At 38.0% G+C, this 13,810-nt stretch overlaps 1 protein-coding gene across 43 annotated transcripts in view; it reads left to right on the top strand.

Moving 5' to 3' along the window:
- LOC122809254 (titin-like) overlaps positions 1 to 13,810 on the top strand; it is a 3,339,665-nt gene that overhangs the window by 2,283,117 nt on the left and 1,042,738 nt on the right. The window lies entirely within an intron of this gene.

The following is a 13,810-nucleotide window of genomic DNA, read 5'->3' as shown; positions in this document are numbered from 1 at the left end:
TTCTTCACTAGTTCTTTAAATGTGTGCCCCTACTGGTTCTCCTCCTTTCTTCTCCATTCTCCCCTTCTAGCTTAGCCCACCCTGTTATGGCACTGTTTATTCTTCCTCTTTTTGTGATGTTTGGCCTACCACTGAGCTGCACTCAGTGTATACTGATGGACAGATTTACCATAGTAAAGACATTTTGGCAGTTCTTCACTTATCTACCAGAAATTCCGTTACCTGGTCTTCCAACTGCTTGTTCAAACCGGCACCTCTGTGTTTGAGTAACCTGCCTACAGTCTTTAAGAAGATGCTCACATCTTCACTTCTGTTGTTTTTTTTTTTTTTTTTGGGTCAGGATGCCATCATTACATCATTACAGTTTTTCTTCATTATCCTAGACCACACCTCTCACTGCATGTCTCACCACTTTTGCTTCTGGTGCAAGCTGCCAAAATGAGACTGCAGGTATAGGTTTCATTTGGCATGTGATATGTTTTATAAAACTAAGCAGTAGCTCTTTCAGCACCAGTTGTAGCCTGTACAAACTGCTTGTCCTAGCTGAGCACCCTTTGAGTATCCACTACAAATCACACATATTAGACAACTCTGCTTCCACAGCAAGTTTGCTGTCCACAATGGCACAGTTCCAAGAGGTAATGTTGCAGCATCTCAGCTGTGTCCCATCTCTCTTGTGATTTGTGTGCAGATCATTGCTCCATCCCTGGATGCTTTTAGTACATCATAAGTATGAGACTGTTGGTCAGTGATGGGAGCTCACCCCTCCTTTTATAAGCATATGCATGTTAAGAGCGTTCCAGTATTGCTGTTATGATTTGTCAGAGAGCATTGTTAATGCATTTGATTTAAGTCATTTTTACAGATTTCTGAACAAGTGTAATTTAGAAATCCTACCAGATCTGTTATCAGGCCTTTTTGATGATCTGTCATTTTTTTTACCCTGACTTCTGCATCCATGAACTTCTTACCATGTCCATTGGAAGGTGACAGCATTGATCTACCATATCTGGGCCATTCTTCAAGAAATACACTGGCTGTTAGTTGTCTGCAAATGAAAACTGCCTTTGATTATCCATCTGTAATAATTAAGAAATCATCTAAGTAACATACCAACATGTGACCTGTTCTTGCTGCTTCTCAGGCATCAACCAACCATGTGCTGAGTCTGTCACTGCTTGGATGGATGCAGATTTTGTAGACACACATGTATCAAGTAAAATGTTATGTGAAGAATCCTCAGAGTGATCATGTCCTAATGCTGAAAAACTATTAGAAGGTGAAAAACACAGAGGGCAGACTATGGCCATACGAGTTTGGAAGTGTGGCTTTCCATTTGATGGCTACGCTGGGGTGTCTTGAAGTCTCTCCCCCTCAACTTAGCCAGAAGTCAAGTTTGCATTTATCTTTTCTTCAGTAAATAAGAGAATTACAAGAGATTCAACCATGGTGGACAACTTGTGTATGTATCCTACTGTGTCTTCACAATCCATCTCCTGATCAAACATTGAAGCTTAGTTGTTAGTCTGAAATGACCCTGTCCGTCAAGTCCCCCAGTTATACACTCAATGGAACAACTTATGACTGAAGAAACTTCCTTGGTCTTCCAGGCCCTGTAAGGCCTGATGGTTCAGTTTGAGGAGGTTGCAGTGGAACCTCCCACATTAAGGTTTCCTGGACAGCTGTCTGATGCGTGCTGGGATGTTTTCTCATAGGTGCAGCAGCACATCTTTAGAGAATATAGGATAATGCCAGTGCCAGGCCTTACCCACACGTTTCATTCCCCAAGATACCTTCCAGTGGTATAGCCCAGAGTGTTGGTGCCCTATCATTTGAGCTAATTCACTTGCTTGATCCAACACGTCTAGAAAGGTTTGACTCTTCCATTCTAGAGTTAAGGTCAGATGAGGGTTTCTTCCACCCTCTGTGTCCTGGTATGGAAACTCAGACAACCAGAGGCCCCTATTTCAGAAATGGCCAAGGGCAATGAGTAGTGTCCAGCATACATTGCCTCACACATGACTCATGCCTTAGAAAATACTTCAGGTTTTTGAAGTCCACTGTGATTTGGCTTGTGGCCCCCTTACCTCTCCCTCAGCGGAAATGCCTTAATGAGCTGTTTGCAGAACAAAAGAGAAAGAGTCTTTCTCATCCTAGTCATGGAACTCAAGGATTCCATGGTTATCGCTTGGGATCAACCAGAACTACATCTATGACTTCTTTGAAGGTGTATGGCTTGTGCATGCACCCACCTGAGTTGCATGAGATCCTTTGTTGACAGCCTAGGTCAAGCTCCTGTGTTCTCTCTGCAGTTGAGTAAAGTTTGCAAAGAGCATAACACTCCTTACCACCTTATAATGAATGTAAATCAAGGGACATGATGGAAAAGAGGATGTTTTTCTCTTTTATCCTGGGTCTTAATTCCCCTCATCTTTCTAACCCATGTTTACATGTTTCAAGTTATTCTTACTTCACCAAACACAGTTGAAAGGCATGCACTCCTTCCTTATTCTAGTGTGAAGGAAGTGTGTGTTGAAACCCTTACCTTGACTTTTTCAGCATGCTTTTGTGTGGCCTCAAGTAACATTTGATTGTGCTTATGCTGTGGCCTGGCAGCAGGTTGTTCTATGTGCTTTAGAGAATGGTATGACTCTGGCTGTCCTCCTTTATGGATGAGAACAGTAGACCACCTTGGATACCATGGGACTTTTCCCAAGGAATTAGACCCTCCTTTCCAATTGAGATAGGCTCCCTAGAAGGAAACAATATTCTTTTCTGCTGTTCTAGACCATCCACTGGGGCTGGGTATTTTATCATAGTTCTCCTTAGGATGGAGAACTGTCACAAAGGACCATTGGGTTTTTGAGGTGGTCATGGGGGTTGGTCATCCTAAAGCTCTCAGGACCCTCTGCTGAAAGGCCTCCACTGTAGACCAGGCTTTCTCCATAGAGCTCCTGGGTCAGACTAAACTGGCACTTCTCAAATGGGTCCATCAGAATTATCTCTGTTTTCAGAGTAAAGCCAGAGATTTTACTTTCACATCTCTTATTTTCAAAACTTGAATTGGAGACTTTTCTCCTCCTTGGAGCTCGGAGACTTTTCTCCTCCTTGGAGCTCAGAGACTTTAGTGAGCACATCCTGCATGTCAAGTTGTAAACAGCTAATCTCAATGAGTCTTACCTCTGCTATGCAGAACATATATCTGATTTTTCTAGACATACAATATATTTACTGGTTTGTCCCCTTCTGGGATCTGAACATGAAGTTTCTTCAGTTAATTGTTGATGAGCACCACTTTCAGTGCCGAGTGATTACATTTGTTCTGTACTGTTTATCAAGGTGCTCGCCTTTCTGAAGGAAGCTTTGCTTGAGAAAAACTACTGCGTGTCCACTTGTTTCATGACAAGAACATTGAGGATATTTTTTGATGCGCATACTTCATAAGAACTAAGCAGGATTTAGTTAATTTTCCAGAGCTGCACGTGTGCACTTACCCATATAGTACTTACTATTTTTCTATATATGTTTATATACAGAAATTTTAACAAAATGTTTTGTTTAAGACTCTTCTCTTGGCCAGCTTTTTTGTGGTTCTGCTGAGTTATATATGTCCTGAGGCGTCCCTGCAACCTATGTTATATAGGTGAAACTAAAAGGAAGCTTAAAACCAAGTTGTAGGAGGGTATCAGGGACAAATATAATGGATATATTGAAAATACTGTTGTAGCTCATGTTTTGAAGATGCATGAGTGAGATTGCTGATGAACCTTAGGATCTTCAAGGAGTGGGCATAACATTGAAGTCTTATTCTTATACAAAAAGGTTTGAGATTATAGTTCATGTAAATTGATAACTTCATTAGCTTCTCCCATCTAGCAGCAAAGTATCCATCTGAAAATGCTGTGATCAAGGGCCACTTCACCAAGAAAGTGGCTACTTTTAATCCTTGCTTCAAAAAATGTCTCCATTGTCATTTGTGCCACAGCTGCTTGGTCATTGTTTTGGATCGCTAAGTCATTATTGCTTGAACTGTGACTGCAGGAAGTTGAGCTTTCTTTGCTATTACAATACTTTTGGAGTTGCCCATCTGAGCCACTGCTGGTTGGCCAAGACCTAGTTCTCCCATTCCTGAAGATTTTATACTGTTTTGAAATCTTCCTAGTTGTGGACCTACTGTTTCTGCTCAGTTGATCTGTGCTGAGTCCGTCCTTCATAGGCCCTTTAACCCTTCCTCGTCTCTGTTTGTTGTCTTTATTGCCCCTATGTGTGGCAGCTCCAGTTTGAGTCTTTAAAAGTCAAGAATGGGCATGCTTCCTTATTCTTGCACAATTTACATTTTTCCCTTTGTTGGTGTCTTCATTTGCATGAATGTGCTTGCTGTCTGGTTGGAAGTGAACTAGTAGGTTCATGGTCTAGGCATGCTCTTTTTAGCGCAGCATGATGTCAGTGTGAGTTAGTGTAGTATAGAGGGCTTTCCCCAAATTATGATACTTCAGAGAAGAGCAGCCATTAAGAGTCAGAAAGGAAAGATTTTCTTTGTCATAGACCCACCAGTGTTAGTTGCTTCACAGACATTAGTATAAATTTATTTTAAATCTCTCTGTGGATGGGTCTTAATTATGATCCTGATGCAGACTGCTTGCATTTTCTAGTGTTTACATTGATGAAGAGACTCAGTTAGAAAGGTTGGTAGTTTTTATTTTGATTTTTACATAAACAAACCACTCCACACCAGGGATACTCTGGAAAAAAGCTTTACTGGTGTATCTGGTACCCCAGGTTTTACCTTCAAGGAATATTTTTTACACACAAGCAGCACTTCTTTATATACACCACATAATAGAATAATTAACATCCACTAAATATAAATACTTCTCATTAAATATACTTAATCACTATCAGATGTATAGCTTAGAAAGTCCCATGAGACCATTCAACATTCCCTTATAATATTAGTGCCCTGCTCCACTATATACTTAGTAAATTCATTAATGGTTAATTTTAAACTATTTAATTGTGCACATATAATTTTATGTAAAGATGTGCTTCATTATATTATTTTTGTATAAAAATGTAATTCATATTATGCTAAGCTGTGAATCTTCCAACCTTTTATATATGCATAAATAAATTGCCCTCACAGAATTTAATATTAAGTATATATACACATGCTAAAACAACAAAAACATTTTATAACAATTTATCACCCCTACCCTATATTCAAATTAATGCCAAGATTTAATCCCCTAGGGCAGAGGGTGCCATAATTAATAATGCATTTGATTTTCAATTGTGTCAGTTTGTGTGTAAATTCATCCCCTTGATTAAAATGGGGTTTAGCTAACACACAGTAAAACAAAGAAGTATCACTACCTGCATGACATGTAACAAAATGTTCTGCAACTGGGCTCTCTAACCTATACCTGTTAATGTCACCCATGTGTTCCATAATTCCCTATATACCATTTTACTGAGGGACATCCACATCCTAAGATATATATATATATATATATATATATATATATATATATCCACAAGCCTTCCGCAACCCTGGCCTTTCGCAGCTCGGAGGGTACCTTAATCACCTCCCACAATCATAGTAGCTACTTCATTCCCCTCCTCCCACAAGAACCTACAAGTAGAAGCTCACTAAGGTGGCACCATTTTTACATAGTACTCTCTTTATCTGGACATCTCTCTGGTCCCTGCGGTCTGTGCTTGCCAGTAAGTGTTGTTTTAACTCACTGTATTTCATAAATAAGGAATTTATAATTAAAGCTGTGCAATCATCTGCTATATAACTGCTATTTTCGTATAATTGTTCTAAGTTCACTAGTGAATGTACGTCCACATGCTGACTGCTGCATGTGAATTAAAACAAATTTGTTAAAGGTTCTTAGCAGATGTAATAGCATACTTGTGTGTTCTCTACATTATTATTGTAGGAAACATTAAATCTGACTACCATTGGGACAAAGTAAAACTTCCTGTTTTTCCCCAGCTAATGATACTGCTTTCATGTACCATAGGGGATATAGTACTGTTATAACTATATAAAAGACCTACATTTTTCTGATTTTGGTGCAACACCTATAAAGTGCTTCGATTGTACTGTATTTGCACTGTTGTATTTTCAATATTAAGGAGATAGGGAAGCTTATATTAAAGTGCCTGTATTTGAACTGTTGTATTTTCAATATAACTGAAATAGGGAAGATTAGATTAAAGTGCTAGAGTTAAGATATGTGTGCTATTTATTGGGGCTGGCTTGAAAACTGTTTTAATACAGATTACCTTGAACACTTGCCCTGCAACTCTGCCTCTTTTTCAATAACTGCTGGTAGTTTTCTTTCCCTTTACTTAGGCATACCTCACTCTCTTCTCCAATGACTAAGTGCTCATTTTAACGTACTCTGTCCTACACTCAGCTCCCTGTCTGCCTCCCCATTTATCCCTTAATTAAAGAGTATGTCTCATTCTGTTCCTTTCTTCTCTTTACAGCCAGGGTATTCACCCACCATGAAGGAGTTGCCCTTCTTGCTTAGCTGTAGTCACAGTCCTGAGACTAATCTTGTGTGGATATGCTATTATCTTCCCTGCAGTCTACAGCGGCATCCTAGCCCTAAGCACAAATGGAGTACGTTTAAAATACTCAAAAGTGTTAGCCAAACTTGTACTGTGTAATCACTTCTGATATCACAAATACTGGTGTGTATATCTATATCTATATATATATATATATATATCAACATATATATATATATATATATATATATCAACATATATATATATATATATATATATATATCTCAACATATATATATATATATCAACATATATATATATATATCAACATATATATATATATATATATGTGTGTGTGTGTGTGTGTGTGCATTTAGTCCAGGGGCTTGCACTTCTCCATTTTGTTCAGTAGATGACAGCATTTACTAAGCTTAGTAACTCCCGATATCTGGTAGTAAGTTTGAAATAAAGAAAAAGTTAAAAGCTTAGTGAATAGAAAATCTCACTGCCACTCATTTCTCCATGTGAGAGAATCAGATAAGCCTGTTCAGGCTGTAAACTCTGTCCCCTAAAATTATTTGTGCCCACCAACAATAAGACAAAAGAAAAAGGGTTGTTCATTAGTCAAGACTAAACTGCATTGTACTGACCTGGTTAATTTCAAGAAGTGCTTTTCATGATTGTTTTCCAAAACCACTTCTTTACCCCACCCCCATTACAATTACATTTATACCTGTACATCACTCTCCCATCACCTCTTACACCTCCCTTCACCACACCCACCTATCATAGATAATTACTCAATTAGCCCTCTGATTAGTTTACTATAAACCACAATAGAAACCCTGTACTTCAGTAGTCCATCCCATACCTCATTAAACGCACTAAAATTATCAGCAAACTTAACAGATTCTACTTATACCTACAAAAGAAATTCACATGTTTTGGTGACATACACCAACAAAGTCCATAGCCTCCATGCTCTATTAGCTTTATACACAAAACCAGAAATTCACAATAATGAAATTACAGCACCAGGGTATAATATCATAGTAGCCATACTATATAAAAATCACCTTATTCTTGAACAACTCGACATCACTGTCCCAGATTTCAAAAATGTAGAACTCACTCTTGCTAAACTAAAACTGAACCCCCCAAAAAAATATCAGTATTATAGGCTGCTATATTCCCCAGGGAACAATACCACTGTTATGGAAAACCTACTAGAGTGGATCTCAGCCTCCCTTCCCCAATAAAATATCCTACTATGTGACTTCTGTATAGATTGGCTCAACCTTTCCAGCCAAAACCCAGTCTCAATGTATTACATCTCCCACTAGAACTGACAAAAGATTTAAACACCAATCCATACTGGATTGGATACTTGTATCCCATCCATCCCACATATCTCTAGCTGGATGTCTACCAGACACCCTTAGCAACCACCAACCAACTTACCTACTCAGAAGCAAAACTCCCCTAAAGACCCAGGTAATAGTATGGGAAATCAGAAACAAGAAGCATTTTAACCCCAGCAACTTTATCAGGAGCCTAAAATGCTGTAACTGGACCCCCTTGAAAAGGTTAACACTCAATGAAGCTGTCCAACCTTCCTAAAAATATTAAATTACCATGCCCCCCTAAAACCACTAGAATTAAAACTAAATATGCTCCTTGGCTAAATAAAGACACAAGAATATTGATCAAAAGCAGGAACAAAGCTTGGACACAATTTCACAAGAGTAAAACCCAAGTAGACAAACAAAACTTCCTTGAACTGTGCAACAAAGCCAACAAACTCATTAAACTAGACAAAATCTCTTACTATCAAAATGTCCAAAAGAAACATGCTACCAACCCCCAAAAATGTTGGGCAACAATCAACTCTGTTTTACAACCCAGGAAAACATCCACCCCCACACCCAAAACAGAAAACAACCTAGACAATATCCAAATACTTTACTGAAACAATCCAAGCCCTCATTAAAAGTATCTACTCCAAATGAAATACTAGATAACACCCAATTCAACTTTCATTCAGTATCAATCAAGACCATTCAAAAACTCCTTCAAAAACTCATACCCACCACCCGCCAATAACCTACCTGCTGAATATCTACAAATAGCTGCAGAAGCCGTAGCCTATCCTGTTACTATACTTAATAGATCCATCTCAGAATGTATAGTGCCCCTTTTATGGAAAATATCACATATGATACCACTGCATAAAGGAGGTAACTCCTTTGAATTCAATAACTGTCGACCTATAGTTATACTATCCCCCCTTATCAAAAATCCTTGAAAGAGTCATACACTCACAACTGATGGAATACCTGTTAGAAAACAAATTATTATTTATCCAGCAACATGGCTTTAGAGTTTAGACCCTTCCATAGTAACACCACTGCACTTACATCATTCACTAACACCATCAATCAACACAGAAATCATGGACTTCTAGTATCTGCTACATTCCTAGACTTATCAAAAGCGTTTGACATGGTTAACCACCTCAAACTTCTTCAATCACTCACTACCTTAAACCTCAGTACCTCCTCTATTGCATGGCTCAAGAGCTATCTGTCAGGTAGGCAATAGGCAGTGCAATGGCAGAAACAAATATCCTCCTTACTGCCTGTTTCCGTAGGGGTCCCCCAAGGCTCCATCTTGGGTCCCTTAATCCTCACTCTTTTCACCAATTAACTCCCATCCACCACACCTAAAGCCTCCATTGTCCAATATGCAGACAACACCACTGTAATCTGTGCAGCCCCCACACTTGATCTCCTCCTCTCCCTAACAGAAGAATGCTTCTCACTAGCCGAAACATGGTTTACCAATCACCAGCTCATTTTTAATCCAACTAAAACAAAACTACTCCTCTTCAGCTCTCATAGATCCTTATCCCTAACAGACAGCTTTGCCATCACCTCCAACAACAAAAGTATTATTGCCCCATACACCCACACGAAACTGCTAAGTGTAGAAATAGACAACCACCTCAGATTTGATTTGCACATTGCTGCAGTTAAATCAGCTCTCACTAGCACACAAAATATTAAACCACTCAGACAAAATCCATGCTATTCAACATCTTGTAAATCCCCACACCACAACTAGAACCCTGAGATCTAGCACCCAAAATCACCTGGAGGTCATCAAATTTAACAGTGAGGCAGGAAAAGCTGTCTGCAGCTACTCAGTCTCTAAACTCTTGAACTCCCTCCCTACCCACCTAATAACCAACAACACTACCACTTAATGTAAGAAACTCCTTAAAGTTCACTTCATGAATAACAGGCTATGCTCCTGTCTCACCCCAGGATAAAAAAACTTAGATTACAACTAACTCCCTTACACCACAATAATAACTGTTATTCTCTCACCCTATCCACAGTCCAATCATGACCAAAGGCAATGAAATGCCTTTAACTCCCAAAAATCACTACCAACTACATTTCCAACAAGTCCAATAACCACGGGATGGCTATGTATAGCTTGTCATATTTGGAGTGTGTAATGTAATGTCCTACCTAATGATGTTCTTACTTACTCTGAGTGTGTGCAATATGCTGTCATTTCATTGGAATGTTAGTTTTACCTCTAAGGAAAAGTTAATTCAAAATCTATATGATGTTGTGAATGTATGTTCTTGGAACTTTTCTCCCCGGGCCTCCGCTGAAAATGGACCTGTGTCCAGTCGAACTTTCCAGTTATCAAATGTAAAAGAAAATAAATAAACTGCCCCCCTAGTTTCGCAATTATAATAATACCTGGCCTTATAATTTTTACCATTAATTACATTTCCATCTAAATTCCTGATTTTATTGCACACTTTACATCTCTCACATGGAAAACTATCTTTCCTGCCTTGTTCTTTGGCCAGTTTCCCAATTGATAACAATTCCCTTAAATTTTTAAATCTACTGTAAGAAAAAAAATCACTCTAATCAGAGAAAATGTCCTTCCACTTCCCATCATTGGATATTATAGGCCAAAACCTGTAGTCTGATCCTTTAAGGATTTCTGAAAATGGAGAATATCTGTTAACAAAGAACAGCCTTTTTTGGTCCTCTTCCTTGTTCCATTTATTACTCCCCCCATCTACATACGTTACCTCTCTTTCTGTGTGTCAATTCCAGTTTCCTAAACACTTTATTTTTCAGCCCTATTTAACACTTCAAAGTTGTAAGCTGTACTTAATAACTTATTCCTAACCCTCACAAACTCATTACCCAGCCTGCCTTTATCTGAAGTATTGTTTGCTATCCTCAAATATTCACCATACGGTAATAAGGATAACAGATGTGGAGCAAGCATACTGTCTGCTCTAAGAAAATTATTTACTGCAGTAGCCTTGGTGAAAGGTTTACACTCTAAATTACCTTCTTTACCCACATAAAATTTCTGATCTAAATATTGTGCCTTCTCCCTGCTGGTATTGTATGAAAACTGTAACCCAAACCTGTTATTATGCAGAGCATGCATAAAATCTTGAAATTCATGCATATCACCCTTACAGATAAATATGAGATTGTCTATGTATCTCTTAAACAACACAACTTTCTGTTTGTAAAACTCTGTATTATATACATAGACCATCTCAAAGTAGTTCATTAACAGAATTGCGTATGCGGGGGCATATGATGCCCCCATGGCTGTACCTTCCTTTTGCAAAAAATATTGACTATCAAAATGAAAACTGTTATGTGTGAGGGAAAATTCTAACAATATTGTCAAAAAATCAGTATGTGTGCCCTCCCCCATCATAAATCTTACTGCTTCCAAACCCCATTTATTCTTTATATTAGTATGTAAAGAATTAACATCCATACATGCCAACTAGTAGTCCTGGGACCATTCCAAACCTACAACAATGTCAGCCAACTCCTTTCCGTTCTTTATATGTGACATCACTCTAGTCAGATAAACTTTCAGTTGCCTATCCAAAAACATACCTAGTTTCTGTAGATAAGCTCCCCTACCCGACACTATGAACCTTCCAGCTGGATAGCGAATGTTTTTATGTATTTTTGGTATTACTTTGAATACCGCATCTTTGGGGGATTTTTATATGTAGTTTTTTAGCATCCAATGCATTGCCTAGTCTGTCCTCTCTTTCCAGAATTTTCAGCAGAGAACTATTAAATTCCTTTACCAGATTGTGGGATAACAATTCATATACCACTGTCCCCCACCCCCAACAGAATCATGGCCATACTATTGTACTGTTGTTTAGTCATGACCACCCAGTTGCCTCCTTTGTCTCCCTGTAAGAATGTGTACCTTTGGTTATTAGATCTAAGAAGTTGTAACGCTTCCCACTGCTCCCTTGTTAAATTGAACTGTATACAACTGTTTTTAAATGTTTTATTTTCAATTTTCATTTGTTGACACAACACGTTCTCAAAGGTACAAATACTCTGAGATACTTTTGGCGGCATAAAATAACTGTTATATGGAACACGAGGTAACAATAACTTTCCATAGCCTGTGTTAAAACCTGCATAATTTTGGCCTATAGAGTCCCCCCACCCCACCAGACTGCTGTCATCAAACATTTCTTCACATTCATAATCATAAATGGACAAATTCAATAACAAATCACCTTCCTCAACACTGATATTATATTCACAATTGTAATCATTTATTGTAGCAACTTCCACATGATGCGCATTTACCCCACTTTTGTTATTTTTTAAAAAATTCCCTTAAATGTAACTTACAGCAAAAACAGGTTATCTCCAGAATCAAATCAGCAAGGCTGGATACATAACATGGGATAAATTTTACCCCTTTATCCAACAAAGTAATAGCATCGTTACTTAAAGTCCAATCAGTCAAATTTACAACCTTTAAATTGACCACATTGTTTGAAAGTCCAGAATCTAAGACAATGTTAAGTCCTTCCACGGATCGACCATTTTCTCAATCCACACATTAAATTCTTTTCTTTCTGTTTGTAATTTCTGCTGTCATTGCTGTTGCAGGATTTAGGATTCTCCTGCCATTTTTCCCCCAACGTCTGGAAGCCTCCGAAGTCTCTTTCTCCTGTCAAGCGGATGAATTTTCACATAAACTGACACAATTGGAAACCAAATGCATTATTAATTTTGGCATCCTTTACCCTAGGAGATTAAATCTTGACATTAATTTAAATATTGGGTAGGAGTGATAAAATGTTATAAAAATTTTAAAAAGTCTTTTAAAAAAAATGTGATTTCTGTGTACAAATACTATTGTTGTTTTAGCATGTGTATGTAATACTCAGTATTAAATTCTGTGGGGGCAATTTATTTATGCATATATAAAAGGTTGGAAGATTCAGAGCTTAGCATAATATACTGAATTACATTTTTTATACAAAAATAATATAATGAATCGCATCTTTACATAAAAGTATATGTGTGCAATTAAATATTAGTTTAAAAGTGACCATTAATGAATTTATTAAGTATATATTGGAGCAGGGCACTTTAATATTATAAGGGAATTTTGAATTGTCTCTTGGGACCTTCTAAGCTATACATCTGATAGTGATTAAGTATATTTAATGAGAAGTATTTATATTTAATGGATATTGATTATTCTGTTATGTGTTGTATATAAAGAACTGCTTGTATGTAAAAAAAATATTCCTTGAAGGCGAAAGCTGAGGTACCGGATACACCAGTAAAGCGTTTTTCCAGAGTATCCCTGGTGTGGAGTGGTTTGTTTATGTGAATTGCATTCAGTTGTTGTGTTTTTTATTGTGATTTTTCCTTACTGTTTCTTACTTTCTTTTATAGTAATTGTGGTACACAAAATTAGAAGACCCAGGAAGGGCAAGTCTTACTGCCTCATAATAAAAATAGAGGATAAACTGTAAAGTACTTAACTTTGCAGCAATCTCTGCATTTTATTTCTAAGTTTCTGATCCGAGTGGAAAGAGTAACTGTATTCTTGTCACAGATTGAGGTCAAATTCCATAGGTTCATATGCGGCTATTAGGCTAATGGCCCTAGGGCCTTTACACCCCAACCATGTTATACCAATATTCCCTAATTGACCTTGGTTAGATGGTTGTTATTCACAGAGTGAGTCTTTGATCAGTACTGACTGCCCCAGTCCATGAGGGGCATAGGTACCACCCCAGGTGTGAATTTACTGTCTCCCATCCAGTTGTCTAGGTTGCGCATGAATAGGGTTATTGAGGACCTCTGCTTCATGTGAATTGGGAGTTTTATTCCAGAGGAGCAGCAATGTCTGGGAGATGTATCTGTCACTCCAGCATGCTCTGTTA

The sequence above is a fragment of the Protopterus annectens genome, chromosome 8.part0 (genome assembly GCF_019279795.1).
Source record: "Protopterus annectens isolate FY-2018-M chromosome 8.part0, PAN1.0, whole genome shotgun sequence".
Taxonomy (NCBI): Eukaryota; Metazoa; Chordata; order Ceratodontiformes; family Protopteridae; genus Protopterus; species Protopterus annectens.
The sequence above is the reverse complement of the archived record's forward strand: the minus strand, read 5'-3'. Positions and strand labels throughout refer to the sequence as shown.